Below are 22,941 nucleotides of genomic sequence, written 5' to 3'. Positions count from 1 at the left end.
CAAGATTTTGCTCCATATTTTGGAAAAAGTAATTGAGGATAATAGGAAGGATTGGGATGCAAAGCTGGATTTTGCTTTATGGGCTTTCAAGTCTGCATACAAGGTTGCAACAAGACTTACACCTTTTAGATTGGTATATGGATTAGAGGCTGTGGTGCCTATGGAGTTTGTGGTTCCAAGCCTGAGAATTATTGTAGAACACAAGCTGGATCCTGAAAGGTTAGTGCAATATACGATGGAATAGCTCCTAAAGCTAGAGGAGGATAGGGTGTTAGCTGCATGTGTATTAGGAGTTACACAGTTAAGGAGACAAGCATGGGTGAATAGGCACATCAAAACGGAATTTTTTAAAGAGGGGGATCGGGTTGTGATCTACAATTCAAGACTTGGAATTTTTTTAGATAAATTGAAACTTTGGTATGCCAAACCATTTATCATTTGGAAAGACCTTGCTGAAAGATCTGAAAGGCAATGCATTAAACCCTACAATGAATGGTTTTAGGCTTAAAAGGTTGGTTCAACCTTATTGTACACCCATTAATCTTATTATTCCCACTTGGAAATTGCAATCAGTTAAGGATAATTATTTGTATGAAGAGTCACACACTCATGAGCATGACTTGAGATTTGGCACAAAAGGGGGTGGACTTGGACTTCTCCATTCAAATGGAGCTTGGAATTGGTTGTTTTTCTTTCTCACCATTGCCACTCCAAGATCAACTTGTTGTAGCTGCCATGACACACACTCGTTAATCATCAACATGCAAGTTGTTGCTCTCCAAATGTGCTCAAGTAGATGTTGATGAGGACGATGATGCTAAATATGGTGACGATGATAGGCTCTCGGGATAGACCAAAGAGAAGGAGGTAGCTCCTAAGCTTGCTACTATTCTCTCTAGTCTAAGTGTTGTGGGTACTCCATTTGTCGATTCTACCCTTGTTCTTGATGTTGATGAGGATGTACATGGAATGTGGCTAGAAAACATTGGGTTGTGTGCTTATGTCCCATGGGATAGATTGTCTTCAAGTATTCATGCATCATTGGAATTGGACTTATTACAGGAAGCAAATGGCCAAATTGTAGGCAAAATGGAATTGACTATTAAAGTGGTTAGTCATGTCTTTGCTCTCCCATTAAATGCCAATCCAACATCATGGTGATGTTTTGAAGAGCAAATGAATCATGCTTTTGGTGATCCCACAAGTCTCAGAGGAGGAACATTTATGTGATGAAAAGGCTTGATGCAGTTTGTAAATTGCAATTGTGTTGATTCATGGAGTGGTTTACGATGTTTATCAAGGCTGATAGTATTGCATGGGAGACATGGAATTATCTACTATGCTGAACATGTTAGGATGCTAAATTGGGCTGCATTTATGCATGAGAGGCTTATGGCTAAAATCAAGGTTTTTAAGTCCAAGAAGGTGTTTCATAAGTCCAAAATGGGATGTTTTCTTACTGCCTTCTTTGAGCATGCTAGGACTATGTATTCATAATTGACTCCAAAAAATACTTGTTGAAATTGAATCCAAATTGTTTGCCAGATGATGTAGTTGATTCATATGTTAAAGTTTATGGTAGTGAGTAGACTCAGCATGTTGATGGTGTAGATGTTCTGTTTGATGGTGGTAAGGACACACAAGCTATTTATAAGGATTTGGTGCACATTGGCTATGAGGAGAACTATGCTAAACATGTTGCTTCTGAATTTATCAAAAGGGATAATAGTGATGTCCGTCTTGATGATGCAGTGGATGTAGTGAAACAAGGCAATGTGGACATACTTGAAGTTGAAGGTCAAATGTATTCTAAAAAGAAGTAGAAAATTGAAAAGATTTGGCTAAGGAGTATGCATATGTTGGACGATAAGCATCAAGATGTTTCTCTTGATTCTAAACTTCATGCTAAGGATCAATTTGTTGATAAGCATGCAGATGCTCATGGGGCTAATGTTCCATGTACTTCTATGCATTCTATGATTGATGGTTTGAGTATTACCACTGTTAGTGATGCATTTGATGTTATGCAGAAAATAATGGGCTATTTGTAGCAATAACAAAAAATTAAAAAATTTAGCTAAGTAGTTACAAGAAAAGTAGGCCAAATATTGGTTGTAACTTTTCAAATATTTTGGTTGTGGAAATGAGAAGATATTTAGGACAAGGCCTTGATATGGTTGATAGTGCCTGATTCTATTAATGTGTCTTAGTCTCTTGAAAACTAATGCTATTTGTGTCAAGTTATTCATTCAAGAATGGTTGTGATGATAGTAATTTGACTAGTATTTTTCAAGAGAGTTGTGTTTTATGGATGATTATAATATGTATTTTATGTCTACACTTTAGTTCTAAATATTAAATGTTTAATATGGCTATAAATCAATTCAAGAAGTTTTCTACAACAATGGGGATATTTGAGGGAGATTGGTGTTTCCTATGTTTCTATTGTGGTCTTGAGAGGCCATAACAAACATAGAGTAAAGTCATGTATTAGTTGTTTGAAAGTGTCACATATACAATGATGGGCTATTTGTAGAATTTTGATACCCCTGCTATTGCAAGGAAGAATTTGGCAAGGTTGTTTGAAGTAAACACAAAGGCAAGGGCTACAGCTCAAGTTTGAGTTGCAGCTTTGAACCAAGTGAAAACAAGGAACTTGTTCATGAATAATTATGCCTTAAAGATCAAGAGTATTGTGGAAGCCCTTGGATCTATCGATGTGGTAGTTGATGATGATGATGTTGTGCATGCATGCTTAGATGGACTTGGAGATGAATACAAGAGCTTCAAGTTATCTATAAATATGAGAGATGATATCCTTGATTTTGCCCTAATTTTGTAGACTTAATTTTTATGTTGATACTTGAGGAGAAAACCTTGGATTGGATTCCTCTTCTTCTCAAAGCAAGAACAAGTTTAAACATGTGTTTTACTCTACTTATAGAAGTAGAGATTCTCGTAAAGGCCAAGGTGGTGGTTGTAGTCAAAGTTATAATGCACAACAAAATAAAGGAGGACAGTCTCAAGGAAGGGGGAGTCAAAGAGACCAAGCTGCAAATTCTAATAGGTAATAGAATCTTGGTGATAGTACAAAGTGATGGCATTGTGGTTAGAAAGGCCACATTTTTAAAAGTTGCTTCAAAAAGAAGGCTAAAATTAAAAATGAAAAAAAAGTAATAAGGTAATTATGGATCCAACAGTAAAAACAATGATGACAGAAGTGAACAACTGTTTGTTATATGTAGCACTTTATGAATACGGTGATTGCTTATGGTTCATCAAATGTCTCCACATTATGTGGATATAGGATATGATGCATATCACCCCATTACTCATGTTGAAAATGTTCATTTGAGTATACAGGATGATAAAACTAAGTACTTGGCTAGTGTGCTAGATTATCAAATCTTACAAAAAATTTGGTTTCTGTTAGTCAGATGGTAGAACAAGGATTGCAGGTTCGATTCACATTTGATGCTTATTATGTGAAAGATCTTAAAAATGATTGTAGATTGGTTGCAAAAGAGAAATATACTGGCATATTATTTACTTTTGATATAAGTATGCCTCAAATGGATGCTATCATGTTTGCACAAGGTTCAAGTGTTGTGGCTAATATTGAAATTTGGCATGAAAGAATTAGTCATGGAATGAGTAGGTGGCTGAAAGACATGTAGTCAAAACAAATTGTGGATGGCTTGCCTAAGTTTAGAGTTGATGGAATGCATAAAGTATGTGAAGCATGCTGATTTGGAAAGTAAGCAAGGCATGCATTTCCACATGAAAAGCATGTATATAACAAGCCACTTGAATTGATACATTTTGATGTGTGGGGTCCTACAAAGATTGCAACTTCAAGTGGTTGCAAGTATTATGTTTTCTTCATTGATGATTATACTCGCAAAGTGTGGTTTTACTTTACGTGTGAGAAAAAGTGAGGTGTTCACTCACTTTAAAAGCTTTAAGGCTTTGGTTGAGAAGAATACATGGTTACATTAAATGCTAAGGTCAAATGGAGGGGAAAAATATATCTCTAATGGGTTTTTTGATTTCTTAAAGAAAAGTGGTATACAAATATAATATGCATGTAGATATACTTCGTAGCAAATTGGAGTTGTTGACCAAAAAAATAGTCATAGTGCAAAGGTACAGAGGAAGCTCGTGCATTGATGTGTTAGAAAGAAACTTGCCTCGTTACTATTGGACTAAAGAAGTTGCTGCTATTGTATATATTATGAACAAGACACCCACTACTGTTGTAGATGGTATGACACCCGAAGAGAAGTTTACAGGTAGAAAGCCAAATCAATCCTATTTCAAAGTATTTGGATGTATTTCTTATGTGCATATTCTTGATGAGGTGCACAATAAATTGGATCTGAAAGTAAAAAGATGTGTATTTGTAGGATATTCTCATAAGCAGAAGATATGTAGATGTTATAATCCTATTATATCTGAACCGAGACGTAGCAAGGATGTTGTTTTTTATGAAATGAGTAGTTGATATAACAATATATAGAATGCAATTGGGGCTGATGAGCATGAGAGTTTGGCTATGCAGAAAAGAGGTTAGTAATCACATACATTGAGTGGACCACAATAGTCTCCTAGTCATGGTTTTGTTGATAGACCTTAGAGTGACAAATTGAGATTATAGGTTACTCCACCAAATATATCACAGATGTCAAGAAAAGGTAAAGAGAAAGTTGGGGACTCACATATTATGACAAATGTATCATCAAGTTTTTCTCATGTTGATACTGATCAAATGGCTCTGAGTAGAGCTTGGATGAGGAGTTTGGAATTCTGTCCATTAAAACACTTGGTGTATAGAAGGTACAAGAGGATGCTAAAGTACTTGGTAGTGATCCAAGTTCATGTATGTCAAGTAGAGTAAGAAAGCCAACATAGCGATTGACATATGATAGCTATGTAGCTCATCACTATGCAAACATGTCTAAGGTCGTGCAGCAAGATGTGGAATCTGCTTGTTTTGAGGATGTGGTTGGTAATGAATACTGGGATCATGCTATGGATGAATAAATTGTTGCACTTGTGAATAATGACACATGGGAGTTGGTGCCTTTACTTGAAGGCAAGAAAGCTATTGGATGCAAATGGATTTACAAGGTCAAGTATAAGTTAGATGGATCTATTGAGTGTTATAAGGCATGACTAGTTGCCAAAGGGTATGCGTCAACTCACGATATTGATTATGAGGAGAATTTTTCTCTAATGGCTAAAATGGCCACTATAAGGGCTGTCATAGTAGTGGCTACATCAAATGTTAGACAACTTGGAATTGTTGCTATTGATGCTCTAGTGGCCCAAGATCTACCTATCATGTATCATTATATTGATATTGGATAGAGAGGGCATGATCTCTCAGCTCTCCAACTAATTTTGTGATGCTCTACTAGAGCCTCATGTCCTCCTAATCATTACGAGATCTCTATAGGTCTTGCCATAGTGAAAATTCTAATGAGCTCCTTACTTTTGAGGAGGCTATGTGCATAGATGATAGTTCTTCTTGGGAGAGGACTATGCAATATGAGTTTCACTCATTGTAAACAAACCATACATTGGATTTGGTTTCCCTACCTAGTGGAAAACATGTATTGCTATGGAAGCAAGTGTACAAGATGAAGGACATCCCTAGTCACCCTCAGCTAGCATGTAAGGCCCATTCGCTTATTAAGGGTTTTAAACAAAAAAAGTGATTCAATTTTGATAATATCTTCGCTCTCGGTCAAAATGGAAACCCTTTGCTTGGTTTTAGCCTTGGTTGCATGGTTAGATCTAGATTTGTATTAGAGGATGTTAAGATGACTTTTCTATATTGGGGGGGGGGGGGGGGGAGGGGTTCCTCACGAGGATATTTATATGTAGTAGCGTAAGGGCTTTATGGAAAAGGGTAGGAAAACCTAATATAAAAGTTGAAGAATAGTCTCTATGGACTTAAGTAAGTACCTAGGGAATGGTAGCCTAAATTTTATGACTTTCTGCGCTCATAATCTTATTCTCATAGTGCTATAGATTTGTAACTTTTCATGAAGAAGACCCATGATGGTAGCCTTATTCTTTTGGTACTCTATGTTTTTATGATATGCTGATTGCTTGGAGAGCTCATGATGAGCTAGATGCTTTAAAGACTCAACTCAACTGAAGCTTTGAGATGAAGGACATGGGGTATGCTTCTCATATACTTGGTATCTATATTACATGCAAAGCTCTAAGGGACTCCTCTATTTGTAGAAGGAATACATGCACATGATACTTGAGCGGTTTTAAATATAGAGTGGTAAACCCATTGGCACCTCTTTACCTTCTCATGTGAAGTTTAGTTAGGCAAATTTTCTTCAATCAAATGATGGGAGGGATGAGATGGCCAAGATTCCATTTGTATCCACAATGGGTAGCTTAATGTATGCCATTGATAGCCACTAGTCTTGGCATAGCATTTGTAGTGAGAGTTGCGGCTTGTTATATGGTGACACTTGGCCAATGACATTGGGATACCACAAAGGTTATCATGAGATACCTTAAGGGCATTGTAGACTTGTGCCTTTGCTATGGTAGTGAGGATATTGGAGTCATGGGTTATACTGACTCACATTATGCAAGATAGGTAGATAGTAGGAAGTCTACCTCTAGCTATGTCCACCTTTGCCAAAGGTGCTGTTTCTTGGATGTCTAGGGTGTAGAAATGCACTGCCTTGTCTATGACCAAGGTTAAATTGCATCCACTAAGGCTTGTAAGGAGACCCTCTAGTTAGGCTATCTGGTTATAGATCTTGATATTACTTCTATGACTCCTACCTTGCATTCAGATTCTGTGGGTGCCATCCAACTGACACACAATCCGATGTTTTATGCGAAGGCCAAGCACATTGAGGCGCATTATCACTTCATCAGAGAGATAAATGATGATAAGCACATAGGGCTTATCAATATCTCTACAGATGAGAATCCTACTAATATTCTCACTAAAGGTCTCTGAGTGGCACATTATGCCTTTCTTAGGAAGATGACGGTGTAGGATGAAAATCCTACTAATATTCTCACTAAAGGTCTCTGAGTGGCACATTATGCCTTTCTTAGGAAGATGATGGTGAAGGATGAAAATGATGTTTTTCCTCATCCAATTATACTCATATGCACATATTATACTTTTTTCCTCACTTGAGGCACATTGGCCTTTATGTGGGAGGTTATCAGGGTTAAAGATCTCCTATATTTACCTTGTATTTAGTATATTATAGGTGGTAGCCACCCATCATTGTCCTCTTTTATTCCTTGTTCTTTACCATTATAATAAAGTGAAGATAGGTCACACTTTGTGATTGTTAAAAGTTCCCACACATTGGTCCCTCTCTCTCTTATTTAAATCTTCATAGATCTTTATCTTGCTTCCGCTTGTGGTCTTCTCTCTCACTCTTGCTCACCCTTCCATTTAATGGGCACATTCATGCTATCACTGTATATATTTAAGATACAAATTGTGTTTTTTAAATTTATTTAACATTTGATTGTGAAAATTACAGAACAAATGCATCCCTTCTTTGGTGAAACTTGGCTATAGTGCATCTCTCATTGAACTTGAGTCACTCCAATCTCTATACAATCTATTTCAACATGCTTTATGGGCTTGGACTTTCATAAGATCTCATAGACTTTGAGTCTCAAACTCTTGTTGACCAATCTCTTTTTGCCCTTCAAGGCTGCATCAATTAATGATTGGATACTCTCATAGTAAAAGCTTGTAAAGAACCTAACACTTTAGTTAACAATCTCACAAGCCTTTGGTTTCTCTTCCCAACATAAATTGTCAAGATGCTTTGTGACCTTGAGTTCTATATCTCATCCTTTCTTGGGATTATTAATAAAATATACCGAGTAAATGGTCTACCTTTAATCCATCTTTCTTGCATTGCTATTGAAAGCAAATATGTCCCTTTGATTGACCCTGATTTATGGACCTAAAGAGCAAAAAAACCATATCCATTATTACTAAAAAGGGTACTCTAAATGAATCAAATAGAATTGTTCCCCCTGCTTTTGCTAGAGTGGTCTTCTCCCTTTGAGACAACTCAAGCTTGATTGTATTTGACTTGAGTACAAGTTATGGGATCTCAAAGCGATCAACCACTATAGCCCATTTTCCATTCATCTTAGCCCTTATCTATTATCTATCTCAAGAAACAAGGGATTGATGTATATCTTCTGCTATACAAGCTTGACAACTTTTGTAATTAGACTTTCCTTTTGATCTTCATCTTCTTAGGTTATCAAAACTTAATCACACAAAGTGTGCTAGTCAACATCTCATAGCATGAACCAAGGCATTGAATGCTGATAAAACAACTAAGCCTAATAAATTTCTTAATAATGATTTGGAACACCTTTCGGCCTTTTATCAAGTGTTAGTATGATACCTCTAACAATCATTGCTCATGTGGTTGGGTGGTGGCATGGGAGTGAGTCTTTTGGATAAATCCTTTTCCCTTACTACAAAGGTTTCTTCAAAGCTCGTGAACCACCAGAAGCTGCATCTACTAAGCCATAGTTCCAAGCCAGAAACACCTTATTAGCGATCCTTGTCTTATCCCGTCAAGTTGTATCCAAGGTTTTCTCTGGCCATTTCTCATTTGACATAAATTTTGGTGCTCTCACTGAGAAGCATCGAAAGTGGCTTGGTTTCTAAGTGTGGTAGTTTGTGAATTGCAAAGGTGGGCTTCTTTTATGCAATAGTGGCTTGGTTTCTAAGTTTGGTAGTTTGTGAATTGCAAGGCGAGCTTCTTTTATGGGACTATGGATGAGGATGTAGATGCATGAATTTCTTATATTAATCAATGGATGCACTAGTGAAATGTAGTGGATGATGAGGCAAAGGAAGAATTTTATTTTCAAGGATTTGAAGATTATTCCAAGGAAGTAATCAGCTATGTAGCACATGCTATCAGTAGTTCATAAAATATGTTATAGTTTCTAAAGAGCTTCTTCTTTCTTTGTCCTCTAGGTTCTACTTTGGCTGATTAGGTATATTGGCATTTTCAAGGCTTATATCATGATCATCTTTATGAGATTAGGAAGATGGGTTGCTATCATATCTTATCTCCAAAGTGGAAAATGTTGTAGGATTTGGCTTATCGTGTTTCTTCAAGTTGCAGTAATATCCCATTTGTGGAAGAGAAGACAAGTATGCATGTAGAAAAGACAAATGAAGGTGCATTAGTGGATACTTCTTTCGAAAAGGAGGAATATAGGTTCTATACACATAATAGCACTCTTTGCAGTGATAAAGATGAGGAGAAGGGCTCTCCCAAGTCCCCTTTATCTTGTGGTACTATAGGATTTTCAGGTGTTTCTCTTGTTGATGATGATTTTGATTTGAGTTCATTGTCTTATGAAAAGGGTTCAGATACCTCTTGTGAGTTTAGTAATGGTTTCAATGATGCTAATGGAGTTTTGAATGGTGATTCTGGTGTTATTATTGAGTTCGGTCATGTTAAGTTGGTTTTTGAATTAGTTCATGATGTTTATATGGTTGAGCAAAGCAAGATTGAGCACAATACTACATGCAAGAAACTATGGGTACTTTGGATGATGCCTTTTGGGTTTGAGGGATATGTTTTAATAGCCAACAATCCCAAGATTCATATTTTTATGATGTGGCAAGAATTCTTGTGCTTGATGCATGTTAAGGAAGTCAAGGACAAGGTAGTGAGAATAAGGAGGCACCCATGATCTCTCCTACTTTTGAAGATAATTTTTCTTGTGAGCTATGTATGCATGAATCTTTATTCGACACTCATCTCACTCTCAAAGTTGAAAATAATCACATTAGCATCATTGGAGTGAAAAATAAGGACAATACATAATAGGCTCTTATGACAAATATGGAACATGTATTAGAGGACGTTGGAGAGGATGATAGTACTATGGTCATGCTAGAAACTACAACAAGTGATTATGTTGTAAAGGAGGTTCAAGGTATTCAAAGCAAAAGTTCCTTGCCTGAAGTTGAGCAAGGTATTTTTCTTGGGCATTTGCAAGCAACAATGTGTGATAGTTATGGTTTTAAAAAAGGGCATACAATGCAACAAGGGAGATTGATGTTTGATGCAAGAGAAGTATTGCAAGTAAGGTATGGTTGTCACGAGAAGCATGGAAAGGAGCTCAAAAGCATCCATACAAATTTGCATGGATATCAGTAGGATCAAAACATGGCATTTGTAGAGCATGTGCTAGAGCTTAATGTGGAAAATATTCACACTATAGTTATATTGGAAGAGGCACAAAAGAACATATCTCTCAACAACAAGCATGCCAAGGTACACAAAGAATATGGTTATCTTCTAGTATTGGTGGGGTAAAGTCTTTTTCTTTGCCAAATGTGTATAGAGATGTGTGATATTGAAGTCATCAAAGAGGGATGCATGTTGGACCAAGGTAGCTTCATGTTTGAAGAAAAGGAGGCGGTGCAAGTGTAGTATAATCAACCTTATTAGTCAATGGATGAAAGGTTAAAAGAAGCAATGGCACTTGTTAGTCCACATATGCATCATGCTCAAGACTTTGAGCTTTTCTTGCAAATGATGCTTGGATGCTTAGAAGTTCTTATGCAACTTGAGCTACAAAGAAACATGACAAACTCTTTAGTCTCATAATTGGATGCTTTTTGCCAAGTCTGTAGCCTATGACAAGGATGTGAAGAAGCTTAGATACATGTATTCATCTCAACAAGGTCAAGAAGCTGATTATGAAGAGATGGTTAATGCCAAGCAATACAATTGGGATGCTAAAGTGGGATGCTTGTATACGTATGAGTTGGATAAGGATGTCATGCCTTGTTCTAACTTGCTTATCTTTTTTGCATGGGATGAAGGAGGTATTATCTATGTGTTTGATCATGGCAAGAAGCAACAAGTTTCTGATACAAATCACTCTGATGAAAGCAAAGTTATTTTTGTTTTTGATCCTAACTAGTTATTGTGTATGAATGCTTGTGAATTGGGGGTGGGCTAAATATGTTATGCATTTTCAAGCTTAGAAAAATTTGAAAGGTAGAGCCCAAGTGGAAGCATATAAGCAAAAGCAAGAGCTATGATGTGGCAGATGGAACAAGAGAACAAGAGAGCAAGAGAGAGAGAGAGACACAGTATGTGGGAACTCCAACCACCCTCACAATGTGTGACCGACTTTCCCTTATTCAAATATCACTAAAAGAATAAAGAATGAAGTGACAATGATGGGTGCCCACCACTTGTAGTGTACAAGTATGTGGGTACTGTCAATGTAATGAATATACGGGCTGTTAGGCATAGACGCCTTTACCCCCAACAACTTCCCACTTAAAGGCAAGTGTGCCCCTAGTTAGGAGAGAACAATAAAAAAGTTGCAAAGGAAAACTATACATAAAGTATAATAGGATGAGGAAATACGTCATCTCATCCAATGCCCATCAACTTCCTAAGAAAGTCAAAATACTCCATTGAGAGACTTTTAGTGACAGATCTGTAGGATTTTGGTCAGTTGAGATCTTGACAAGCTTAATGGATTTGTCCCCAATGATCTCTCAGATAAAGTGGTGACACACCTTAATGTGCTTTGTCTTCACATGGAAGACTGGATTCTTAGCTAATTGTATAGCTATTATAGAATCCAAATGCAGGGTAGGGGCCATATCGAAAATACCAAGGTTTGTGACCAAACAACCTATCCAAAGAGCCTCCTTGCAAGCCTTAGTGGCTACAATATACTTTGCCTCTATAGTGGATATGGTCGTCAATTTTTGCACCTTGGACATCCAAGAAACAACACCTCTAGTAAAGGTGAAGCCATAGCATAAGGTGGATTTCCTATTGTCTACATGTCCTACATAATCAGAGTTAGTGTATCCCATGATTCTTCTATCCTAGCCACCATAACATATGCACATATCTATAGTGCTTGTAAGGTACCTCATGATACCCTTTATGGCATCCCAATGTCGCCTACCAGGTGTAGCCATATAGCATGCTACAACTCCCACTGCAAATGCTATGTTAGGACGAGTGGCTATCATGGCATAAATCAAACTATCCACTACTGCAAATGCACAAGGGATATTGGTTATCTTAGCCTTCTACTCATCAGACTACGGAAAATTGGTCTAACCTTCACATGAGAGGTAAAGAACATCCAATAAGCTTAATATCTTGAATATGAAATAGCTCAAGAACCTTGCGGATGTACTTCTTTTTTGAACAAGTAAAGGAGACCCTTAGAGTGATTGCATTTGATGTGCATCCCAAGAATACATGAGGTTTGTCCCATGTCCTTTATCTCAAAGCTCTTCTTGAGCTAATTTTTAAAGGCATCCAACTCATCATCACGAGCGCTCCCAACAATCAACATAGAGTACCAAAATCATAAGGCTGCCATCGTGAGCCTCCTTTGTTCATAAACACAAATCCATATCACTATGGGTATATCCATGGGAATTTATGAAAGCATTGAACTTGTGGTACCATTACCTAGGTGCTTTCTTAAGGCCATAAAGGCTCTTTCTCAACTTGCACACTGGTCCTTGCCTTTTTCCTTAAAGCCCTTAGGCTGTTGCATATAAATCTCATCATGCAAGTCCCAATGTAAAAAAGTTGTCGACATCTGTCTGATAGAGGTCTAGATTGAGCTATGTAACAAAAGCCAAAACCAAGCGTAGAGTATCATCTTGATGGACAGAAGAGAAGAATTCATCGAAGTCAACACCATGCTCCTACTTAAAACCCTTAGCAACCAATTTGGCCTCATAGGCTGGCTTGGAGCATCTAGGGGTACTCTTGAACTTGTACATCCACTTACATGGCAAATCACATTTTTCACTAGGCAAAGGAACCAAATCCCATGCATGATTTTTTTGTAGTGAGGCATACTCTGTTTGAATGGCCCTTAGCAACCAATCTGGCCTTATAGGTTAGCTTGGGGCATCCATGAGTACTCTTTACTTATACATCCACTTACATGGCAAAGGATGTTTTTCACTATGCAAAGGAACCAAATCCCACGTATGATTTTCTTGTAGTGAGGCATACTCTGATTGCATGGCCCTCTCCCAAGATAACTATTATCTTTGCATATGGCATCATCATAGGTAAGAGGTTCACTAGCATCTATCACCATAACATAATCCATAGAGGATGCACATCAATGAGACTCATGTCTATCTCTAGTAAACCATTGCAAAATAGGCTATGGGGCATGTATCTCCAACCTAACATCATGGTCCTGGGCCATTGGAGTATCAATTTTGTTGTAGGCTATCTAGCTAGTTGTATAGTAATAGGAGGCTCCTTCTAAAATATCAGCTTGTGTACCTCAACTACTTGCTCGGGCTACTTATGCATTTTCTCCTTTCATGGAAAATAACTTCATGGGTATGGATAATCTTCCAAGCCTATGGATCCCATAGGCAATCCATCTCATCTACATCCCTATAACCAAGAAAGAAGCATTTCACGGACTTAGGATCTAGCTTATTGTGCTTGTCCTTGGGAACATGGTAGAAAGTCTCACAACCAAAGACACACAAATAGGCATATAATAGAGGTTTTCCAAACCATACCTTCTTTGCAACCTAATAGTCAAGAGCAGTACATGGGGATCGATTAATCAAATGTACAGTAGTAGTAACTACCTCAACTCAAAAGTATTGTGGTAAGCCTTCTTGGCTTAGCACTCACTTTTGAATCATCCTATTCATGCACTTAGCCATGCCATTCTGGGGTGGGGTATACAAGGCAATCAACTGACGCTTAATACCCCTCTCATTATAAAACTACTCAAAGGCTTTAGATACATACTCGCTCCCATTGTTAAATCATTAGGGATTTTAGCCTATACCCAAATTGGTTCTCAATAAAAGCAAGCCAATGTTGAAATGTAGCCCTAAGATAAAATGCATAAAATTAAAATGACATGATGTTATAAAAAATTGCTACAATATGTCAATAACTAGGTGTGACCAACCAAGAAAGAAAGGCTAAGAACAATCGACATTGAAGGCTGTCACAATTGTATTGTGTTAGTGACGATACATGTAGTAGGCATAGGTAGTACGTAAATAGGAGATCTTAGAGTAAAGAGAAGAGAGTTGCCTATTACACCCTCAAAAAACCAAGACAAAAAAGCCAAAAAATCGAAAATGGAGGGCCCTTTCACGTATACATTGAATCCTTGTTGTTGATTGTTGCATAGTTCTGGAATCCTGGGTGCATTAGATAGTGAGAATTAAGTCATAAAAAATGATATTTATTCCATTTAGTAGGTTTTTGAGCATCGCACAAATGGCGATTACAGGCCTCGGATGGCTAGCTCGAATGTTCGAGCCACTTAAGACTGACCAACTTTGATGTTTGAGGATGAGTGGTGGCTAAACACTCAGCCTTCGGATGGCCAAACTTAGGCTTTGGATGGCTACTTGGATGCTCGAATAGGTACCCCTCATTCAAGTTCGAGTTAGATCACTCAGACGACTGATACCTTCAAGAGCCACTCAGATGGCCGAATTTATGACTTGGATTTGACTCAAACAAGTTGTCCAGAACCCTATTTTTGATTGATTTTTGGCCACTTTGGGACATATTAGGGGCTATTGCTAGCTGACCGGCAACCAGGGTGAAGTTTGGACCAGTAATAGGTGAAACCATAGAATTGTTTACACTCGAAAACCTTGACCTAGTAGTCTGGGGGGAATTGAAAGGACTGACCATTGACTGCTACCATGGATAGAAAGCCAAGTTGACCCACTCGCTAATAGACCACCTGTCATGATCTGTAGAGGATCCAATTTCAACTATTAGGAGAGTAATCAAAACCCTTCCAAAAGCAACAGGGACAAGAAACTGAGTGGATGTAGCTGGCTTCATCAAAGATTACACTTCACATTGTAGGCCATTAAGTACAAGTGAAAGCTAGAAAGCCTGATTTTGCACAACACACACATCGAGTCACACTGCTAGTGTATAAGTGTTGTACATTTGCAAACTATTGGGTTAACAAGGAACAACTAAGGTGGATTAAGCTAAAAACGAACCCACCAATAGGAGTACAACCCCTGAGAGTTAGACGAGTGACCCAAGACACTAGGAACAAAGACTTAGAGGAGACACACCCACCATCAGACTGTTGAGGGAAGCAAAGGCTAGCCAAGCTTAGGGATACATCTTTAGCCGGCTTGATTGACCTCATAGACACACTAGTGGGTCAAGAGGCAACCACTATAGCAAGCACTAGCTCGAATGAGAATAATCTCGACCTTGACCTTAACCTTAATATGGTAGAGTATCAGACGACATCCAATGGCTCGTTATATAGTACAATGAAGAGACAAGGATAGCACACCATGGAAGACCGATAGCTGATATCATAGTCAACCTTGAGGAGGAGAGGAGATTGGCAAGGACAACATTGCAGCTCATTGCGAGTTATAGCCAGGAGCAAAGGACTCAGAGATTGCATCAGGAGAGAGAGCTCAATTAGGTTCAACAGATCCTAGCCATCTTAGGTAGGAACAAAATGGTAGGCAACACCAATAGGGAGAGAGTCTTAGAAGCCGACCTTATAGTGAGTGAGCTACTCATGAAAAGATTGCTAGACAATGCTAGCACTGAGCAAAGTGGGACAACCTTGGTGGCATTATTGCTAGGTAGGATGGGAGTTACCCCAAATGCCAGGAGCCAAATGAAAATACCCATAGTTGCAAAGCAACTCAATAGATACCAACAGACAATGACCCCTACATCTTCGTTGAGTAGTTTGAGCAGGTGTGCAAAGCTAACAATCTCACAGAAGCATTTCATCATTGCTTGGGAGACAAGGGACGAATGTGGGTCACCAGTCTAGACAATGTTGAATGCAATAACTTCACTCAGTTGAAGGATCTCTTCATCAAGAGATTCTCCTAGGTAGGATACATCAATAATCTTATTGTTAAGCTGACGAATGTTAGCCATAAAGACAAAGAGGACATATGAGACTACACCACATATGTGAGGAGTCTCTACAAGAGGATACCTACGATGGCTAAGTGACCCAATGAGAGATCAGTCTCTACTATCTTCATTAACATGATCTACAATAAAGAACCCTATAAGGCCCTAGTGAGAAACTCAAATATGCAAAGGGATGTGCTTACAAGAGTCTTCGAGGAGGCCATACATGTAGATGACTTGTTAAGGGAGAGAAGCTCTCGGGCTATGTAGCAAGGTAGCAATGTATTTAGGAACACTGAGAGCTCTGTAGCAACTAGTGAATGAGTAGCCCCTAGTGAACAAGAAAAAGGAAAGAGTGTTGACCAAAACCAAGCTATAGTCGATGAAGATTGCAAGAATTAATACAAAGGCTAGTGTGATCTCATGTATAGTGTGTGCATTGTGGGGGGAACCACCTGCCATCTAAATGTCTGGGTCCAAGATTAAGGCCTTGTGCCAATTGTAGAAGATTTGAGCATGACACCATGCATTATCAATTTCCAAGATATTTTCCCTACCAGCAATCATACACTCAGCCATACTATCAAGGAGGTAGGCAATCATACTTTGCAAGGGAAGCCCATTGGCTCTACCTGCACCTAATGATTCAAAGCTAGTCGCTTCGAGAATAGACATCAATCCAATGAGAATCCCTAGACCACTAGGACCTATCGTGACCCATCCACCTAGCAATGCTCCGGTGCACTTTGTGGAGGAACCACTAGAGGAAGATTCTTACTTGAACCTTTATGTCTTATGATGAAGAGGGTAATCCCATATTGATGGACTATAGAGCTATGCCGGTCATGGCCTTAGGTAGAGTAAGAGATAGAGACCTAGGAGGAACTTAGAAAACCAAGAACCCATAACATGTTGAACGTGTGGCCATCTAGGACATATCTTGTCATCTCGCTACCTTGAAAAGGAGCAATCAAGTAGAGAGAAGACCAACTTGAGATTCTGAATGTAGAGTCACACACATGTTTGCCGATGCCCTAAACGAAAATCCTCCACTAGCCCGATAATCATACCATCGATGCACTTGGACTCTTTTGTGTCAAGTCACTTGACAATGATGCAACACCTACCCCCATAAATGTCATGAAATGAGCTCAAATAAATCTCATTACATGGACCTAGCAACCTGGATGCATTCTCTATAGGGAAGAAGGGTCAAGGACGGAGGAAAAAGAGGATCGAGTAAAAAATAACACTCAAGACCGAGAGTGAGACCACGTTAACTATGGGAAAATATGCCACTAATACTGAAGCAAAAACATCTGCTTCTTCTAAGATGAGAGAGAAGGGAAGCACTAAGGTTGGAGAGTACCTTGACCCTAACTAGCAGCTAAAAGCTATGGATAAAGTCAAGGAATGGATAAAAGAAGTGCAAGCTCACCTTCAAGATACTAAACTTATCGTTGAGGAACAAGATTAACGAACTCTCAACCATGAGCCCACCAATCTCTCCCATATACCTAAGAGCAAGAGAGACAACACTACCACATGAACAACTGCATGGGCAGAATGAGAGGGCCATGACTATGCAAATAGTTCAAGAGCATTGGTAGGGAGCCTATGAAGCTGAGGAGGGAAATATAGATAACAAATTGCTAACCACACTAATAACAACCCTTGTGACATTGTCATTGAGAGAATTGTTTAGGCAAAACTCCACACTTTGGCAAGAATTGAAGTGATGGGGGGTAGAACACAGTAATGAACATAAACCACAAGACTTCCTAGACCATGATGCTGTGACACACACACCAAGCCTAATGTTGAATCCAATGTCTAAGTCCCCACAAGTGAATGCCATTTGAGAGGCCATTGAATACACACAGTCTTACCTATCATTGCCTTAGGAGATACTACACGAAAGGGGATAGTAGACATAGGAGTAGGGGTTAGTGTACTTAGTCACATAGTCTTGTGAGCTTGGGAAACCTGACAGTGAAAACCGCATGGTCCAATGCCACTCTAGCAAATGGGATGAAGATTAGACCTTTCGAAGTCTTGAAGGACTAGCCTTTAAAGATAGCAAAAATCCAATTCTCCGTAAACTTTATAGTTATGAAGGGAGTGGATTATGATATCTTGCTAGGCAAGCCTTGGATGAGAAATGCCAGAGCGATAAAGGACTAGGGTAATGGCCTAATATTCTTGGACAATAGATTAGAAGTAGTTCAAGTAGGGATGGACACTTGGAAAACCTCACTACTGGACTTAGATGCCATCTCTATCCTACAAAAGGGTTACTTGAGGCCTAGAAGCAATTATGGACCTTTAACAAGGTATATTCCTTGCCTTGAGGATGAGCGAGATTGGATGTACGTATTGGAAACCATTGATCTCCTATTCCTGGAGGATAAGAATGAATACAAAAAAGCTGTAGAATCAGCTAGCTATCCTAATAATGTGACCGCTTCTAACCTAACTGTGCGGTACCCTTGTGCATAATAGCCGGGAATTTCATCGGCTAACCAATGCCAATCACCTATTACGTCCCAGCAAACAAATTAGAAATTTAAAAATCCTCGAGTACTTGTCAAGTCAGCTCTCATGGGTAACACAACTACCAATTTAAAGCTCCTCAAGGATTTTATGGAAAGCAAAGAGTGGCACTGGACTAAGGTGCATGTCTTAAACTTGTCATATAACTCAACTCTCATGCCAAGTGTGGCAGAGCTCGAAAGTGGGAACCTTGCAAGTGATACACAGTCCCTATGTGAGGATTTTGACGATGAGTACAAAGACTACTATTCCATCAATGAGGAGAATGAAGAGGAAGTAGAGACCATAGAGTATGACACAGAAGATGGACGAGTGATTGAGCAAATCAGAGTAGACACTAAACCCTGAGAGGTCAATATGTTTCGAGTAAGCAAAGAAGTTGCCAAGGTAGATTGCGATCGAGCTTGGCTAGAATGCTTAAAGGTGGTAGACTATGAGCAAGTGGGATCAGTTCATCCTTGCACCACACTATTATTAGGATTAGAGTCATCTTTAGAGTTGTGGGAACTAGGGGAGACAACCTCTTCTAGTGAGGATGACGAGTACAATTCTGAGCTAGAGGCAAGCTCTGATAGTGACCCCGAAATACCTCAACCACTTGGGACTCGATGCACCAAGGGAAACCTTCCAGTCCATGCAAGGCACATGAAGCTAAAGGAGGAGAAAAATAAACAATCAAAGTTTTTGAAAGCTGAATGGCAGGAGAAACCCCAAGATTGACCTACCCAAGCAATTCAAAAGTACAAGAAGGGTGATCCAATAATGGTGTTAGTAGGAGCCAAACGAAAAGGGCAAGCAAGTGAACCCATCGAAGGACTAGCCAAGGTTAAGCAGGTCAACTTGGCAAGAGGGAAGGGCAAGCCTTGACCCATATATATAACATATGACCTAATTGAGGAGGAAGAGAATAATCTCATGCGTCTCTTAAGGGAATTTACTGATGTGTTTCCATGGCCCTAAAATGAGTTGAAGGGAATAGATCCGAGCATAATGACTCACAATATTCTCATAACCCTCAAAGCAATACCAGTCAAGCAACAACCATACACGATGAACCCTAAGCATGCAAATGTAGTAAAGGAGGAGATTGATAAGCTATTGAGGGTAGGATTCATTTATGAGATAGATCACATACATTGAGTGTCACCCATAGTCATTGTCATGAAAAAGAATGGGAAGATTTGAGTGTGCACAAACTATCAGAAGGTCAACATAGCCACCAAGAGAGACAACTACCCATTACCATACATGGATCACATGCTAGAGAGAGTGGCAAGAAAGGAAGCCTACAGTTTTCAAGATGGCTCCATAAGCTATAACCAAGTGCAAGTTCATCCGGATGATAGACACAAGATGACATTTGCCACTGAATGGGGGGTGTTTGCCTATATAGTCATGCCATTTGGATTGACCAATGCTCTTGCTACCTTCCAACACCTCATGTGTTCCATCTTCAAGGACAAATGGTTGAAGTCTTTGTTGATGATCTTTGCATCCACACCAACTAGGAAGAGCACTTGGAAAAGTTGAGAATAGTCTTTGAATGGTGTCGACAATATGGTCTCTCATTGGACCCCTTACAATGCTAGTTTTGGGTGAAGTATGATTGTATTTTAGGGCAAATGTGCTGAGGAATGGGATAGCCATAGACTTCTCCAAAGTCAAGGTGATTATAAACCTTCCCCCTCCAACCAACTTCAAGGGAGTTAAATGTTTCTTAGGCCATAGAGGATACTATCGACGGTTTGTACTGAACTATGTGTTGATTGTTGCTAGACCTTTGTACAAGCAATTGATAGTATTTGAGTGGACCAAAGAATGTCAACAGGCCTATGAAAGGCTTAATCAGGCTCTAACTTTAGCTCCTATGTTAAGAGCCTCAAACTAGTCCATTACCTTTTACGTGCACATTGATGCATCAAAATTTGCAGTGGGGGCAGTATTGTGCCAACCTAGCGAACATAACCTAGACTATCTAGTGAACTTTGCTAGCAGAAAACTCACTTAGACATAAATGAACTACTCCATAACTGAGAGGGAAGGGTTAGCCATGGTGTTTGGTATAAAGAAGTTTAGACATTATCTTCTAGTGACACCCTTTACCTTCTTTGTGGATCATCAAGCATTGCTTTATCTTGTAAACAAACCCTGCGCAACATGATATATTGCTTGAAGGTTACTTTTGCTTTTGGAATTTGATTTCTCTATGGTTGTATGCAAGGGAAAACAACATTATATGATAGATCACATGTTGTTCCACATACCCACAGGAGAAGCCATTGGATAAGGAATCGGTGATGACCTATCAGATGCACATATTTTTAGAATGTCCAGTGAAGGAGATTTGTTTAAAGCAGATCTTACACCATATTGGGTGGATGATATAGTCTACATCCTTGAGAATGGATTGCCAGAATGACCCATAGAGAAAGCTAGGTTAAGAAGACTAATATTGAAGATCCAACCCTATTGGTTGATTGCACGTCAGCTGTATTGGTCAGGATAGGTTGGAATCTTAAGGAGATGTGTCTGCGAATGTGAAATGTATAGTATACTAAAAGAAGCACATGTCGAGATTGCTAGAGGGCACTTCAACGGAGACACTACATGCGAGGTGCTCCAGTCTTAGTTGTGGTGGCCAACGCTATTGCACAATGCAGTTAAGTTCATGAAGCATTGCGATGAGTGCCAACGAAGCATTGTGATGAGTGCCAATGGACCAAATTCCCTACTCGTAAAGGACAAAATGGAGTTGACCCTGGTTATTTCGCATTAGCCATTCGAGAAGTGGGAATCGACTTCATTGGTCCAATTAGCCCTGCTGCAGCATAATACTCCCAAGCAAAGTACATCATTCTTGCCATAGACTACCTCACCAAGTGGGTGGAAGCTCGAGCAACTTGAAAAAATGATGCTAGGACCATGGCCAAGTTCCTTTGGTGGGAGCAAGTAATCTCACGATTTGGTTGCCCAATAGAGTTGATTAGTGACCAAGGCACACTCTTCATCAATGAAGAGATGGCTCACTTGTTATCCACCTTCTTAATAATCCATAAAAAGTCCTCACCATATTATCCTCAAGCCAATGGTAAAGCCAAGTTCACAAATAAGATCTTGATGAGTGTTCTAACAAGAGTAGTTGCTGCCTCACGTAGCATTGATTGGGACAACAAGCTCATGGCAGCTTTATGGGTATATAGGATGACCTATAAAATGGCCATAGGACAGACTCCATTCAGATTGACCTATGGAACCGAAGCTATTCTACCAATGGAATTATTTGTTGCTAATGTTACTTGTCATCATTGTGGGAAAAAGGGCCATATCAGACCACAATGTCATGAGTTGCGCAATGAGAAGCGCAAGGATAAGGGGAAAGAGAAAGTGCAGGAGAAGTCCTCTGATCGCAGCATAGTACCTGCGAAGTCCAGCGTCAAGATTGAGGAAATTAATGTCACGCAGACCAAGGATTCCGATGGTGGTGATGAGTTCATACTTGCAGCTAGTTCTTCTGATGCCTCACACTTGACTGAGACACCTAGTATATATGCACAGTGCTGGTTATTGGATTCAGGTGCGTCCTTCTATGTGACGCCTTATCGTGAGTGGTTTCACTCTTACCGTACTGTATCTGGATCAGTCAGACTTGGAGATGACATGTCTCTTGATATTGTGGGCTGTGGAGATATTCAGTTGCAGTTTTCCACTGGTAGTTCCTTTTTGCTTAAGGATGTACGTCATGTACCTGCGCTTATGCGCAGTCTTATGTCTGCAGGACAATTGGATGATGCATGGTTTCATGTCTGTTTTGGGGATTCTGCCTGGAAGATTACCAGAGGCAGACTTGTGCTTGCTAGAGGCGCCAAGGTTGGCAACCTCTATTCTCTTGTTGTATTTGGGTCTTCTGTAGACTATGTTTTGGCAGTGGGATCTATCCCACACGTATCACTTTGGCATGCCCGTTTGGGGCATATGTCTTTGAAGGGAATGAAAATGTTATCTGGTTTGCAGTATCTTCCGCCTTTGGACTATGCACGTTTTGACTCGTGTGATCATTGTCTTTATGGTAAGTAGAATAGGTCTACGCTTTTAGAAATCGGGTAGGCCATGCATGAGTGAGCCCTTGGCTTTGGTGCATTCAGATGTTTGTGGGCCCATGCTGTGTATGTCTATGGGTGGCGCGAAGTACTTTGTTACCTTCATTGAAGATTTTTCTAGGAAAGTGTGGGCTTATCCCATAAAGCAAAAGTCCGATGTCTTGGCAGTCTTTCAGCGTTGGCTTGCTCTTGTTGAGAACCAGACTGGGTATAGGCTGAAATGCCTTAGGACTGACAATGGGGGAGAATATGTCTCACGTGCTTTTGAGCAGTTTTGTGATGACAGGGGTATTAAGCGTCAGTTGACCTCCCCTTAC

This window comes from Lygodium microphyllum, chromosome 15, assembly GCF_053477565.2.
Source record: "Lygodium microphyllum isolate KBCC chromosome 15, Lygodium_microphyllum_v1.1.10, whole genome shotgun sequence".
Lineage (NCBI taxonomy): Eukaryota > Viridiplantae > Streptophyta > Polypodiopsida > Schizaeales > Lygodiaceae > Lygodium > Lygodium microphyllum.
Note: the sequence above shows the minus strand (reverse complement) of the source record.